Below are 12,098 nucleotides of genomic sequence, written 5' to 3' on the forward strand. Positions count from 1 at the left end.
TTTTGTCATTTTCTAGACTGTTTGATGCTGTTCTTATTGCTGATTGTACTACTTTAGCCAAGGTAACATAGTTGGACTTCCTGGTCTGCCAAGACTGATATTGCCCAAGAGGCATAAAAAGTAATTAGGCTAGTGCCAAAGAACCAGGGGCAGTGGGAAAATAGGAAGAAATTTCTCATTACCATTAAATTGAAGAGGTAGAATCTTGCAACAGATGTCACACCCAAAAGTCACGATACCTGGAAGACATCTCTGAGAAGCAGTCATTTTCTAAGGGTTCTAAACACTAGCAATAAAGCTATTCAACACAAGAAATTTACAAGCATCAACTCAGGAGTGAAACTGAGAAAAAGAAAAGAAAGAAAGAAAATGAGAAGACACTTAAGCAAGATAAAACCCTATATTTCTAGCTCATCAAAGACAAACCTGAGGGACAATACAGTAAAACAATTCTAAAGGTACCCATGGTAACAGTGGAAGTAACAAAGGAGGTGCATGAGACTCTAGAAAAAAATCAATCAACATATATTGAGGCCTTACCTAACTATACCAAGCAGGCCTTAAACGACACACAAGTGGTCTGTCTCTCCTAAATAAAAAAAGTAAAATTAATGAAACAGGCCATCCTCCAAAATTGGATGGCATTAGACATTCTAACAGCAGTACAGGGTGGGTACTTGTGCAATTATAAAAAACTAAATGTGTGTACATTCCTGATCCTTCTACTATCTCAATAGCTGATCAAGATATTAGATGACGAATCAATGACATAGCAATAGGCAGAGTTGGGAAAGGGGAAGCAGAGGAGGTGAAGGCAGAGTGGGAGCCAGGTGGCAGATTGAGTGGCATGCCAGTGAGGTGTGCCACGCAGAGCCAGCCTAGTGAGGGCTCCCTTGACATTTGTTGGGGAGGAGAAGAGGCAGTGGCTACTTGTCTGTAACCCTGACAGCCTGTGTCCGGATAGGCCTGGTAGCCAGAGGCCTGAGAGCAGATCCTTCCAAAGATGCCTGAACCTTTGGAAAGTGCCTTCAGTAGCAGGACCAGGAAGGCTACCAGGACTGAAAATTCCATTTCCACTCCTATGGCCAAGCTCAAGTGGGCCAAACACTCCAAGAAGTCCACAAACCATTCTAAGTATTCCGACATGATCATGGCTGCCAGATAGGCTAAGACGAACAGTGCTGGCTCCTCACAATAATCCATCCAGAAGTACATCAAGAACCACTACAAGGTGAGGGGGAACACTGACTCCCAGATCAAGTTGTCTTTCAAGTGTCTGGTGATGACCTGTGTCCTCAAGTAAACCAATGGTGTAGGTGCCTTGGGGATCCTTCTGGCTGGCCAAGAGCAACAAACCCAAGAAGCCAATGGCCTTCAAGACTAAGAAGGAGGCGAGAAAGTGCCCATGTCAAAGAAGGGAGCTAAGCCCAAGAAGGCTGCCTCCAAAGTCCCAAGCAAGAAACCTAAAGCCACCCCTGTCAACCTGTCAAGAAGACTAAGAAGAAACTGACTGCCATGCCCAAGAAAGACAGAAAAAAAAATCCAGGGTTGTCAAAGTTAAGCCAATCAAGGCATCCAAGCCCAAAAAGGCCAAACCAGTGAAGCCAAAAGCCAAGTCCAGTGCCAAAGGGACTGGCAAGAAGTAACAAGGAAGCCTTTTTCTTTTTTACATAAGGAAGTGTTTTCTTATAGTCTGTAAATATTGTTCTTTCTTCTTTCTTGATTCTTTGCAACCTTTTGCCCCATTTATTCTGACTTTATAAGAGACAGTCTTTGGTTTCCTCAGAAATTGTGTAGCAATTGCTCTTTCCTTCACCAGCTGTGCAAGTATTACAAGAACAAATCTCACCTCTACATATATTTAGTTTTGTTGATTGGCTTCATGGGTTTCAGGATTTGGATGGGTTGTATGTTGTGTTGGGGGGATTGCTATGAAGGTAGATGGGGAAAGAAAGAACAGGCAGAGTAGTTTGTTCTTGTTAGAGGGGAGAGGACCCAGGAATTGTAAAGGTTTGTAGGAGCATCTTTAAGGTCTTCTTTAAGTTGGGCACCCCTGTGAGAATTTCTGAACTTTTGGAGGGGAAGATAGCAGTAGCAAACAGCAGGGGGTTCAAGGTCTATTTCTTCTCTTCTAGGTCAGCACCACTTCTGGCCTCCCTGTTGTCTTAGGAAAGGGAAAGGGGACCAAGTGACAGCTGGTTACAGAAACTGTAGCTTCTCTCCATGCAGGGGACACATCTGTGGCTTCAACAAAGTTCCATAATGGAAGCTGAAACTTTGGGGGAAGGGTAAGGAGCCAGTCAGCCAAGTGCCTCAGTGCATCCTGCTGAAACTTGGGTTTTCCACACAACTTGCTGGATGTGTCTTTGGAGGACTTTTTTCTTTCCTCAGTATTTTGTTCCTCCTCTAAAGATGTGGATTTTCTTTGTCTGTAGGGCTCCAGCCCCACCACCAGCTGGTTAGCCCACTCCCCCACCTCTTTTTACCTCTGAATCTTTTATTAAGTAGTTGTAGATGGGGAGGGAGAGAGACAGGGAATGGCGGGTAAGATCTACTGCAGTTGATTTGGAATTTGCTACATAGAGCATGTGTGTGTGTTTGTGTATATGCATACCTAGGACTACTACTTAGGTTTAATGTTGCGAGCTGGGAGGAAAAAACCTGTACAGCTGTCTTTTATTTTTAATAGAAAAATTATGCACTTGTGCCACACACACACACACACACACACACACACACACACACACACACCCTTTTTAAACAAATGTTATGTGTGCTAGGAGAAAATTGCTATTATTGTAATTTTAAAGCTTTTTTAAAAAATATAAAAATTCTGTTTTTGGGAGGGGTACCAGGGATCGAACTTGAGACCTCGCACTTGCCAAGCAGGTGCTTATACCACTGAGCTACACTCCCAGCTTAAAATAAAATCTGGAAAAGGAAAAAATAATCAATAGCATTCCTATACACAGATAGCAAACTCACTGAGAGAAATTAGGGAAAGAACACCTTTAACAATGCCAAAAAAATGAAATATCTAGGAATCAATCTGATGGCAGAAGTAAAAGGTCTTTATATTGAAAAGTACAGTACTTTGAAAGGAGAGATTGAAGAGGATATCAGAAAATGGAAAGATATCCCTTGTTCCTGGATAGGAAAAGCCAATATAGTGGTAATGGCAATTCTTCCAAAATTGTTATATAGATTTATTGCAATCCGGATCAAAACTCCAACAGAGTATCTTACAGAAACACAAAACAGTCCTAAAGTTCATTTGGAACAAGAAGAGACATAGAATACCAAAAGAAATTTTGGGCAACAAAGGCAAAGCAGGGGTGACTTGAAATTATATTTCAGGGGCTGGGGATTTAGCTTAGTGGCATAAGCGCCTGCCTTGAAGAGGCAGTCGTGAGTTCGATCCCTGGTACCGATAAAAACGAAAAAGACCACAAAAAAAAAGAGATTATATTTCAAAATTTCTGTGATAAACACAGCATGGTACTAAACAAACAAACAAAAAAAGAATATCAACTGGGAATGGTGGTACACTCCAGGAATCCCAGCATTTGGGAGGCTGAGGCTGGAGGATTATTGCAAATTCAAGACCAGCCTGGGCTACAAAGTGAACACATGGCCAGTCTGAACTGCATAAGGATACCATGTCTCACAAAAACAAAAAACAAAAAACAAAACAGCATGTTACTGGCATAAAACAGACCTGAGGATCAATGAAACAGATTAGATGTAGAAACAACTCCACATACACTCAGTTGCTTATCTTTGACAAAGGAGCCAAGCACAGATTAACACTAGACCCATGTCTATCACCATGCACTAAACTAAAATCAAAATGGATCAAAGATCTAAATATTAAAACAGAAACACTAGACCTGCTAGAAGATAGAATGGGTAGAACTCTTGAAGACACTGATGTAGGAAAAGACTTTATAAACAAGTTCAGACTGCAGGAGAAATATTACACAGGATCATCAACTGGGGTCTCGTCTTATTAAAAAGATCTTGCACAGCAAGAAAAACTACCAACAGAGTGAAGAGACAACCATAGCATGAGAAAAAATTTTGCCAGCTATTCCTCAGACAAAGGACTACTAGCTAGAATATATAAAGAACTAAAAAAAAAATCAGGCTTCCAAATTTAAAGTTTCAATCCAAAAATGGTCATCTGAAATGAACAGATACTTCTTAGATGCAGAATTAGAAATGAAAAATATATGAAGAAATGTTCGACATCACTTGTCATTTGAGAGAAACAAATTTAAACGACACTGAGACTCCATCTCCAGAAAAAATAGTTATCATCAAGAAATCAATCAATAACAAATACTGGAAGGGCCGTGGGGAAAAAAGAACCTTTCTCCACTGTTGGTGGGAGTGTAGACTGGTGCAACTACTGTGGAAATCAGTGTGGAGATAAAAAAAACTAGGGTTCCATTCACCCAGGTATTTTTCTCCTTGGTACCTTCCCGAAAGAATTAAAAGCATCATACTACAACGATATATGCACTTATGTGCATAGTGGCACAATTTTGAATAACTAAATCTTAGAAACAGCACAAATATCCATTTACCAAGGAATGGATAAAGAAGATGTGGTTTGGGGCTGGGGATTTAGCTCAGCAGTATAAGCACCTGCCTTGCAAGCACGTGGTCGTGAGTTTGATCCCCGGTACCGAGAAAAAAAAAAAAAGAAGATGTGATTTTTAAAAAAATTTAATGAAGTACTACTCTGCCATAAATAGAGATAAACCTGAGACATGGATAGCTAAATGGATGGACCTTGAGACCATTCTCTTTAAGTGAAATAAATTGGACGCTCATGTGTAAATACTGCATTGTTTCTCTGTTGTGAAAAACTGAAAGTGTAAATAGATATCGGGAAATGGGAAAATATTGGGAAATGGGAAGAAAATGTTCAAATGAGAAGAGAAACAAGGCAGGGAGGGGGAAAAGGAAGGAAGGAAGAAGGTAAAAAAAGGAAAAATGAAACAAAGCTTTTGTAAATAAGGAGAGGAATAGCAGTTAAAAAGGGTAGGAGAATGGGAAAAAAACCAAGTTATATCATATACAGCTATAAATTTCCTATGATGAATGTTATGTATATCTAAAATGTACCAATAAAAATTAGAAAAAATCACTATACCTGCCTCAGATCCACACATGTCCTGTTTTTAAAATTTCTTTTTTTTTATTTTTTTATTTAAGAGGAAAAAGAGAAAAACACAAAACAAACCAAAGCGGTGTAAGGGTACACGCAATACAGAACTACAAAACAAAACAAAACAAAACAAAACAAAAAAACATAACAGTAAGAAATCACCTGCTAGTAGATTACACACTATCTTCTTGAAAATAGTTCCTCAAATCACAGTATCAAAGAACACAAGGTGGACATTCAAACAGGGAGACTGCAAACAGCTGTGTTCAATGTTCCAAAAACGTTGATAAAGTCAGCTATTTAACACCCCCAAATACACTTGCTGTTATATCCGTTAGAGCTCTTTTTCTTTTTTTTTTTTCCCTCTCTTTTTTACAACAAAATTTACACATCTTGGATTTTATTACTCCTTAGTGCTTATTACTTTCTTTGGGGGGGGGGAAGAATACAGTCAAATATGGCAAAACAAAGCTGTCAGTCAATACCAAGGATAGACATAGCACATGGTGTAGAACAGAGTACAAGTTTATCAACAATGGTTATCAACGTTGTCCCTTGTTTCCTTAAAAAGAATTGTCTATCTTATTAGATATTATAAAGTTGAACAAAACAGTAGAGAACAAGACCAATAAAACTTAGGCATTCTAAACATTACAGGACTTCCAAAGAAGACAATAGTCAAACCAGAATGGGTATCTTAGTGAATCTTATTGTCTTCAAAGTAGTTGCCTATTTCTTCAAACTTGATACTATCATATAGAATGGAACAGAGTCTAATCAGTCAAAACAAGATCATGGGAGTACTACAGGACTTCAAAACAAGTTAATAGGAAATCGAAAAGAGTTACTATTTATATATCCTAATTTTTTTGAATTTTTTCTTTAATTAAGACAAACATAAGAAATGACTAATTTTTTTTTGAAACAATAAGGGGGAGATTGAGATAAAACAGGACATAACAATATAACAATAGAGGTCACAGCATGACTGTTTCAACAACCTAGTACTTCACCACCTTATAACCTGACTTAATAGTAGTTACCATAGTGTCTTTTTCCTTGAAATATTTGGATAAAACTTCATATACTCTAGCTTCAAATATTTTCATATCAAGAAGCCCAGAATAAAGCCTTTCTAATGAATGAGTGAAAACTTTACAAGGCTTCAAGGCCACCTAATGGGGAATCATGATTACCACATATTTTTATATATTTGAATCATTATTTACATTAGGGAAACTATTCGGTATTCACACATGCGAGATTGATTTATTTCACTAATGAGTATGGTCTCAAGCTGCGCCCATTTATTGATAAATATCTCAATGTGATCCTTCTTTATAGCTGAATAATACTCCATTGTATAGAAATACCACAACTTTTTTATCCATTCCTCAGTTGATGGGCACTTGGGTTGTTTCCAAGATCTGGCGATTACAAATTGTGCTGCTATAAACATAGGTGCACATATATCACTGTGGTATGATGCTTTCAGTTCTTCTGGGAATATGCCTAGAAGTGGAATAGCTGGAATAAATGGGATTTCCAGTCCCAACTTTTTGAGAAATCTCCAGACAGATCTCCACAAAGGCTGTACCAGTCTACACTCCCACCAGCAGTGCAGGAGAGTTCCTTTTTCCCCACAGCCTCTCCAGCATTTGTTGTCGGTTTTCTTGATCCTGGCCATTCTTTCAGGAGTGAGATGGTATCTCAGTGTGGTTTTAATTTGCATTTCTCTAATGACCAATGATGATGAGCATTTTTTTCATGTATTTATTTGCCATTTGCATTTCTTCATCTGAGAATTGCATATTCATCTCAGATGCCCATTTTTGGATTGGATCTTTGAATTTCGGAGGTCTGAGTTTCTTTAATTCTTTATATGTTTTAGACAAGAGGCCCTTGTCTGAGAGAGAGTTCACTAAAATCTTTTCCCAGTTTGTGGGTTTTCTTTTCACTATGCTGGAGATTTCTTTTGACATGCAGAAACTTTTTAATAAGAAGTGGTCCCAGTTATTGATTCGGGGAAGTATTTCCCGTGCGGTTTGAGTCCTGTTCATGAATTCTTTACCTACTCCTATGTCTCCAAGGTTTCTATCTATTTTGTCTTCCAATAGATTTAGTGTTTCTGTTTTAATATTCAGATCTTTGACCCATTTAGATTTTAATTTAGTACATGGTGATAGACATGGGTCTAGCTTTAGTTTTCGGCAAATGGAGAGCCAATTTTTCCAGCACCATTTATTAAAGAGACTGTCGTTCTTCCAGTGAACCTGCTTGGCTCCTTTATCAAAAATAAGGTGGTTGAGTGTGTTCGTAGTTGTGGTTGTATCTTCTAATCTATTCCACTGATCTTCAGCTCTGTTTTGATTCCAATGCCATGTTGATTTTACTACTGTTGCTTTGTAGTATAACTTCAAGTCAAGGATTGTGATGCCTCCTGCTTTGTCTTTGCTGTTTAGAATTGCCTTTGCGATTCTAGGTCTCTTCTGGTTCCAGATGAAATTTAGGAGTGATTTCTCTAGATCTATAAGGTATGTTGATGGTATTTCTATTGGGATTGCATTGAATCTGTATAACAGTTTTGGGAGAATGGCCATTTTCACAATGTTTGTTTTTCCTATCCATGAGCAAGGGATGTCTTTCCATTTTCTGAGATCATCTTCAATTTCCTTTTTCAGTATATTATAATTTTCACTGTATAAGTCTTTCACTTCTTTTGTAAGAGTAATTCCTAAATATTTCATTTTTTTGCTTGCTAATGTGAATAGTCCAGTTTCTCTTATTTCCCTCTCTGTAATTTTGTTGTTCGTGTATAGGAATGCTATTGATTTCTGAGTATTGATTTTGTATCCAGCCACATTACTGAATTTATTTATTGTATCTAAGAGTATTTCAATGGAGTTTAGGGGGTCTTCTATGTAGAGTATCATGTCATCTGCAAACAATGATAATTTAACTTCTTCTTTTCCTATCTTTACCCCTTTTATTTCTCTTTCTTGCCTAATTGCTCTGGCTAGTACTTCCAGTACTATATTAAATAGGAGTGGTGATAAAGGACATCCTTGTCTTGTACCCGATTTTAAAGTAAAGGCTTTCAATTTTTGGCCATTTAGTATGATGCTGGCTGTTGGTTTGTCATAAATGGCCTTTATTATATTGAGGTAAAGACCATTTATTCCAATTTTCTGTAAAGTTCTTATCATGAATAAGTGTTGGACCTTATCGAAGGCTTTTTCTGCATCTATAGAGATGATCATGTGATTCTTATTTTTGGCTTTATTGATATGGTGGATTACATTTATTGATTTGCGTATGTTGAACCATCCTTGCATTCCTGGGATGAATCCCACTTGGTCATGGTGTATAATCTTCTTGATGATTTGCTGGATCCTATTTGCCAATATTTTATTGAGGATTTTTAATTTTTTTTTGTCTTTTTCGTTTTTATCGGTACCAGGGATCAAACCCATGACTGCCTGCTTGCAAGGCAGGCACTTATGCCGCTGAGCTAAATCCCCAGCCCCTTTATTGAGGATTTTTGCATCTGTGTTCATTAGGGAGATCGGTCTATAGTTCTCTTTTATAGTTGGGTCTTTCTCAGGTTTTGGTACTAGAGTAATATTTGCTTCCAGGAATGACTTAGGAAGGATTGCTTCCCTTTCAATTTCATTGAATAGTTTGAGGAGTGTCGGCATTAGGTCTTCTTTATATTTCTTGTAGAATTCTGCAGTGAATCCATCTGGGCCTGGGCTCTTCTTGGTGGGCAAGGACCCAATTACATTCTCAATTTCATTAGCAGAGATTGGGTTATTCAACAGTTTTATATCCTCTTGATCTAGCTTTGGTACTTCATATGCTTCTAAGAATCTGTCTATTTCTTCTGCGTTATCAAACTTTTGAGAGTAGAGGTTTTCGAAATAGGTGTTGATGATCCTCTGTATTTCTATTGGGTCTGTAGTGATTTCTCCTTTTTCATTTCTTATTGCATGAATTTGAGCTTTTTCTTTCCTTTTTTTAATAAGGTTGGCTAGGGGCTTATCGATTTTATTTATTCTTTCAAAGAACCAACTCTTTGATTCGTTGATTCTTTGGATTGTTTTCTTAGTCTCTATTGCATTGATTTCTGCTCTGATTTTTATAATTTCCTCTCTTCTTTTGGCTTTGGGCTTGACTTGCTCTTCTTTTTCTAGCTGTTTGAGGTGTAGCATCAAGTTATTTATTTGTATTCGTTCTGCTTTCCTGATGTGGGAACTCAGTGCAATAAATTTTCCTCTCAGAACGGCTTTCATTGCATCCCACAGATTCCAGTAAGTTGTATCTGCATTTTCATTTTCTTTTAGGTATTGTTTAATTTCTTCTTTAATTTCTTCTGTGACCCACTGATTACTCAAGAGTGTGTTATTTAGTTTCCATGTGTTTGCGGAATTTTTGCAGTATCCTTTGTCATTAATTTCTAATTTCAGAGCGCTATGATCCGATAATATGCAAGGGATGATTTCAACTCTTTTGCATTTGCTTAAATATGTTCTGTGAGCTAATATATGGTCTATTTTAGAAAATGATCCATGTACTGCTGAGAAGAATGTGTATTCTGATGTTGTTGGGTGGAACATTCTGTATATGTCTATCAAACCCATTTGTTCACAGGTGTGATTCAGTTCTGTTATTTCTTTGCTCATTTTCTGTCTGGTTGATCTGTCCCTTGGTGTCAGTGGTATATTAAGGTCTCCTGTTACAATTGTGTTACTGATAATTTGAGTTTTCATTTCTGTTAATAATTGTTTTATATAACTGGGTGCTCTGGAGTTTGGTGCGTATATATTTAAGATAGTTATCTCTTCCTCTTGGAGTTTTCCCCTTACGAGTATGTAGTGACCTTCTTTGTCCTTTATGGTCATTGTTGGTTTAAAGTTCACGTTGTCTGCAAACAGAATGGCTACTCCTGCCTTTTTTTGGATTCCTGCTGCATGAAGAATTGTTTTCCATCCTTTGACTTTCAGTCTGTGAGTATCTTTCTGGGTTAGATGGGTTTCCTGTAAACAGCATATGGTTGGATTTTGTTTCTTGATCCATTCTGCTAGTCTGTTTCTTTTGATTGGTGCATTGAGACCATTTACATTAATGGTTATTACTGTTAAATGCTGGTTAATTGTAGGAATGTTATCTCTCTGCTGTTGCATCTTTATCTTTCTGTTCTGTTTAATTATTTGCTTTGCTTAGTGCTTTTTTCCTTTGTGTATCTAAACTGTCTTTCAATATTTTTTGCAGGTTTGGTTTGGTGTTCATGAAGTTCTTCAGCTGTTCTTTGTCATGGAAGTATCGTATTGCACCATCTATTTTGAATGATAGTTTTGCAGGATATATCAGTCTTGGTTGGAAATCATTTTGCTTTAGGATCTGGAATACTTCACTCCATGCTCTTCTTGACTTTATCGTTTGTGCTGAGAAGTCTGCTGTGTGTTTTTAAATTTCTAACTGTAAGCTGCCCTTCTATGAGGCTCCCTGCTTCTCACACTTTTCCATCACAAAAGGGTAAGAAAGAAATCAAACCAGCCAGAAAGAATGTAGACAGAGGTACCTAGCATAGGATCAAACACAGCTAGAGAGCCAACCAGATGGTGAAAACTTCCAATTGTCCATATAGGGGCAGGCATAAATCACTAATCCTAAATAAGAAGGAGCTGAGGACAAAACCTATGGATATTCGATTCTGATGCTCCCTACTCTTCCAGAGTAGCTATGTTCCCTTTTTTCCATCCTTTTCCAAATAAACTACCTTTATTTATTTATTTATTTATTTATTTATTTATTTTACAGTACTAGGGATTGAACTCATGACCTCTGCTTGCCAGGCAGACACTTACGCCACTGAGCTAAATCCCCAGTCCCTGTATTTTTAAACTTTCTCTCTTTAATTCCTTACTGATGCCCAGAGTTTATGATCCTGGTAGTTGTGCTTTACAGCAGAGCAAAGGTGAGGTGTGGTGTACACCCTGAGATGTGATGTACACTGGGAAAGGTGACAAGTCCTGCTACTGATATCAACTCAGATCATTATTCAATTCTGCTACTCACAATATTATAGGCATCTAAGATAGAATTTATTATTCAGAGAGGGACCGGGCTATCAAGGAAGTCACACACAAATAAAAAGGTGTTATAATTGTGGCTGGAGTTGCATCTGTTGAAGACTAGGCCTAAAGATAAAGGATGGACTGACCAGGCCTGTATGTCTGCCTAAGGGATAGGCACTAACTTGGAATTATACTATAATTGGTGTCACCTGTTCCAGTAAAGTCCATATAGACATCAGTCACACGGGTGTTGACCAGAATGTTAGGATAAAAAGTAAAAGAAGCAAGAGTATCAGCTCAACAGCACAGGTTTATTTCAGAACAAATCTGAGAGGGATCCCTCTGGCACTAGAGACCAGGCTAATGACCCTTATACAGGCTACAAGGTCTTTATAGGATCATAAGCATAAAGGAGAACAGTGGATGGAAAAAACTACAATGGGACTTTCCGTGGGGAGGGGAGTACAGTAGAAAGGAGTTGTGACTAGACTGGGTTTGAGACATGTAAGAAGTTAGTTCTGTGTTGTTTGTCAAGAGCAGGGTCAAATAATGTTTGGGAATTATAGGGCACAACTGGGCTTATGTCGTGATTCTGGACTACATCAAGCCATGACTCTACACCTCCTACAGGTGTAAAAGCATAGCAGGGGTAAGTTTAAAGTGGTCTTTGCTTAGTGTCAGTGGTCAGATTTCTTCACAGACCACCTAGATCCATCTCTTTCCAAAAATGCCTCTGTTCTTTCCATGTACCCTTGCTATGTGACTGCTTCTCTATTGGATCAATATTAGCTAAGTGGATATACTTGTAATCCTATAGATTGGTGCCAGTTTGACCTACTTTGTGA

The 12,098-nt window shown here is 38.0% G+C and overlaps 1 pseudogene; it reads left to right on the forward strand.

Moving 5' to 3' along the window:
• The first annotated feature begins 1,003 nt into the window (after window positions 1–1,003).
• LOC100728469 (histone H1.0-like) lies at window positions 1,004–1,646 on the forward strand (annotated as a pseudogene).
• The last annotated feature ends 10,452 nt before the right edge of the window (window positions 1,647–12,098 follow it).

Source organism: Cavia porcellus, unplaced genomic scaffold (assembly GCF_034190915.1).
Source record: "Cavia porcellus strain 051 isolate PalLab524CR breed Dunkin Hartley unplaced genomic scaffold, mCavPor4.1 scaffold_16, whole genome shotgun sequence".
Lineage (NCBI taxonomy): Eukaryota > Metazoa > Chordata > Mammalia > Rodentia > Caviidae > Cavia > Cavia porcellus.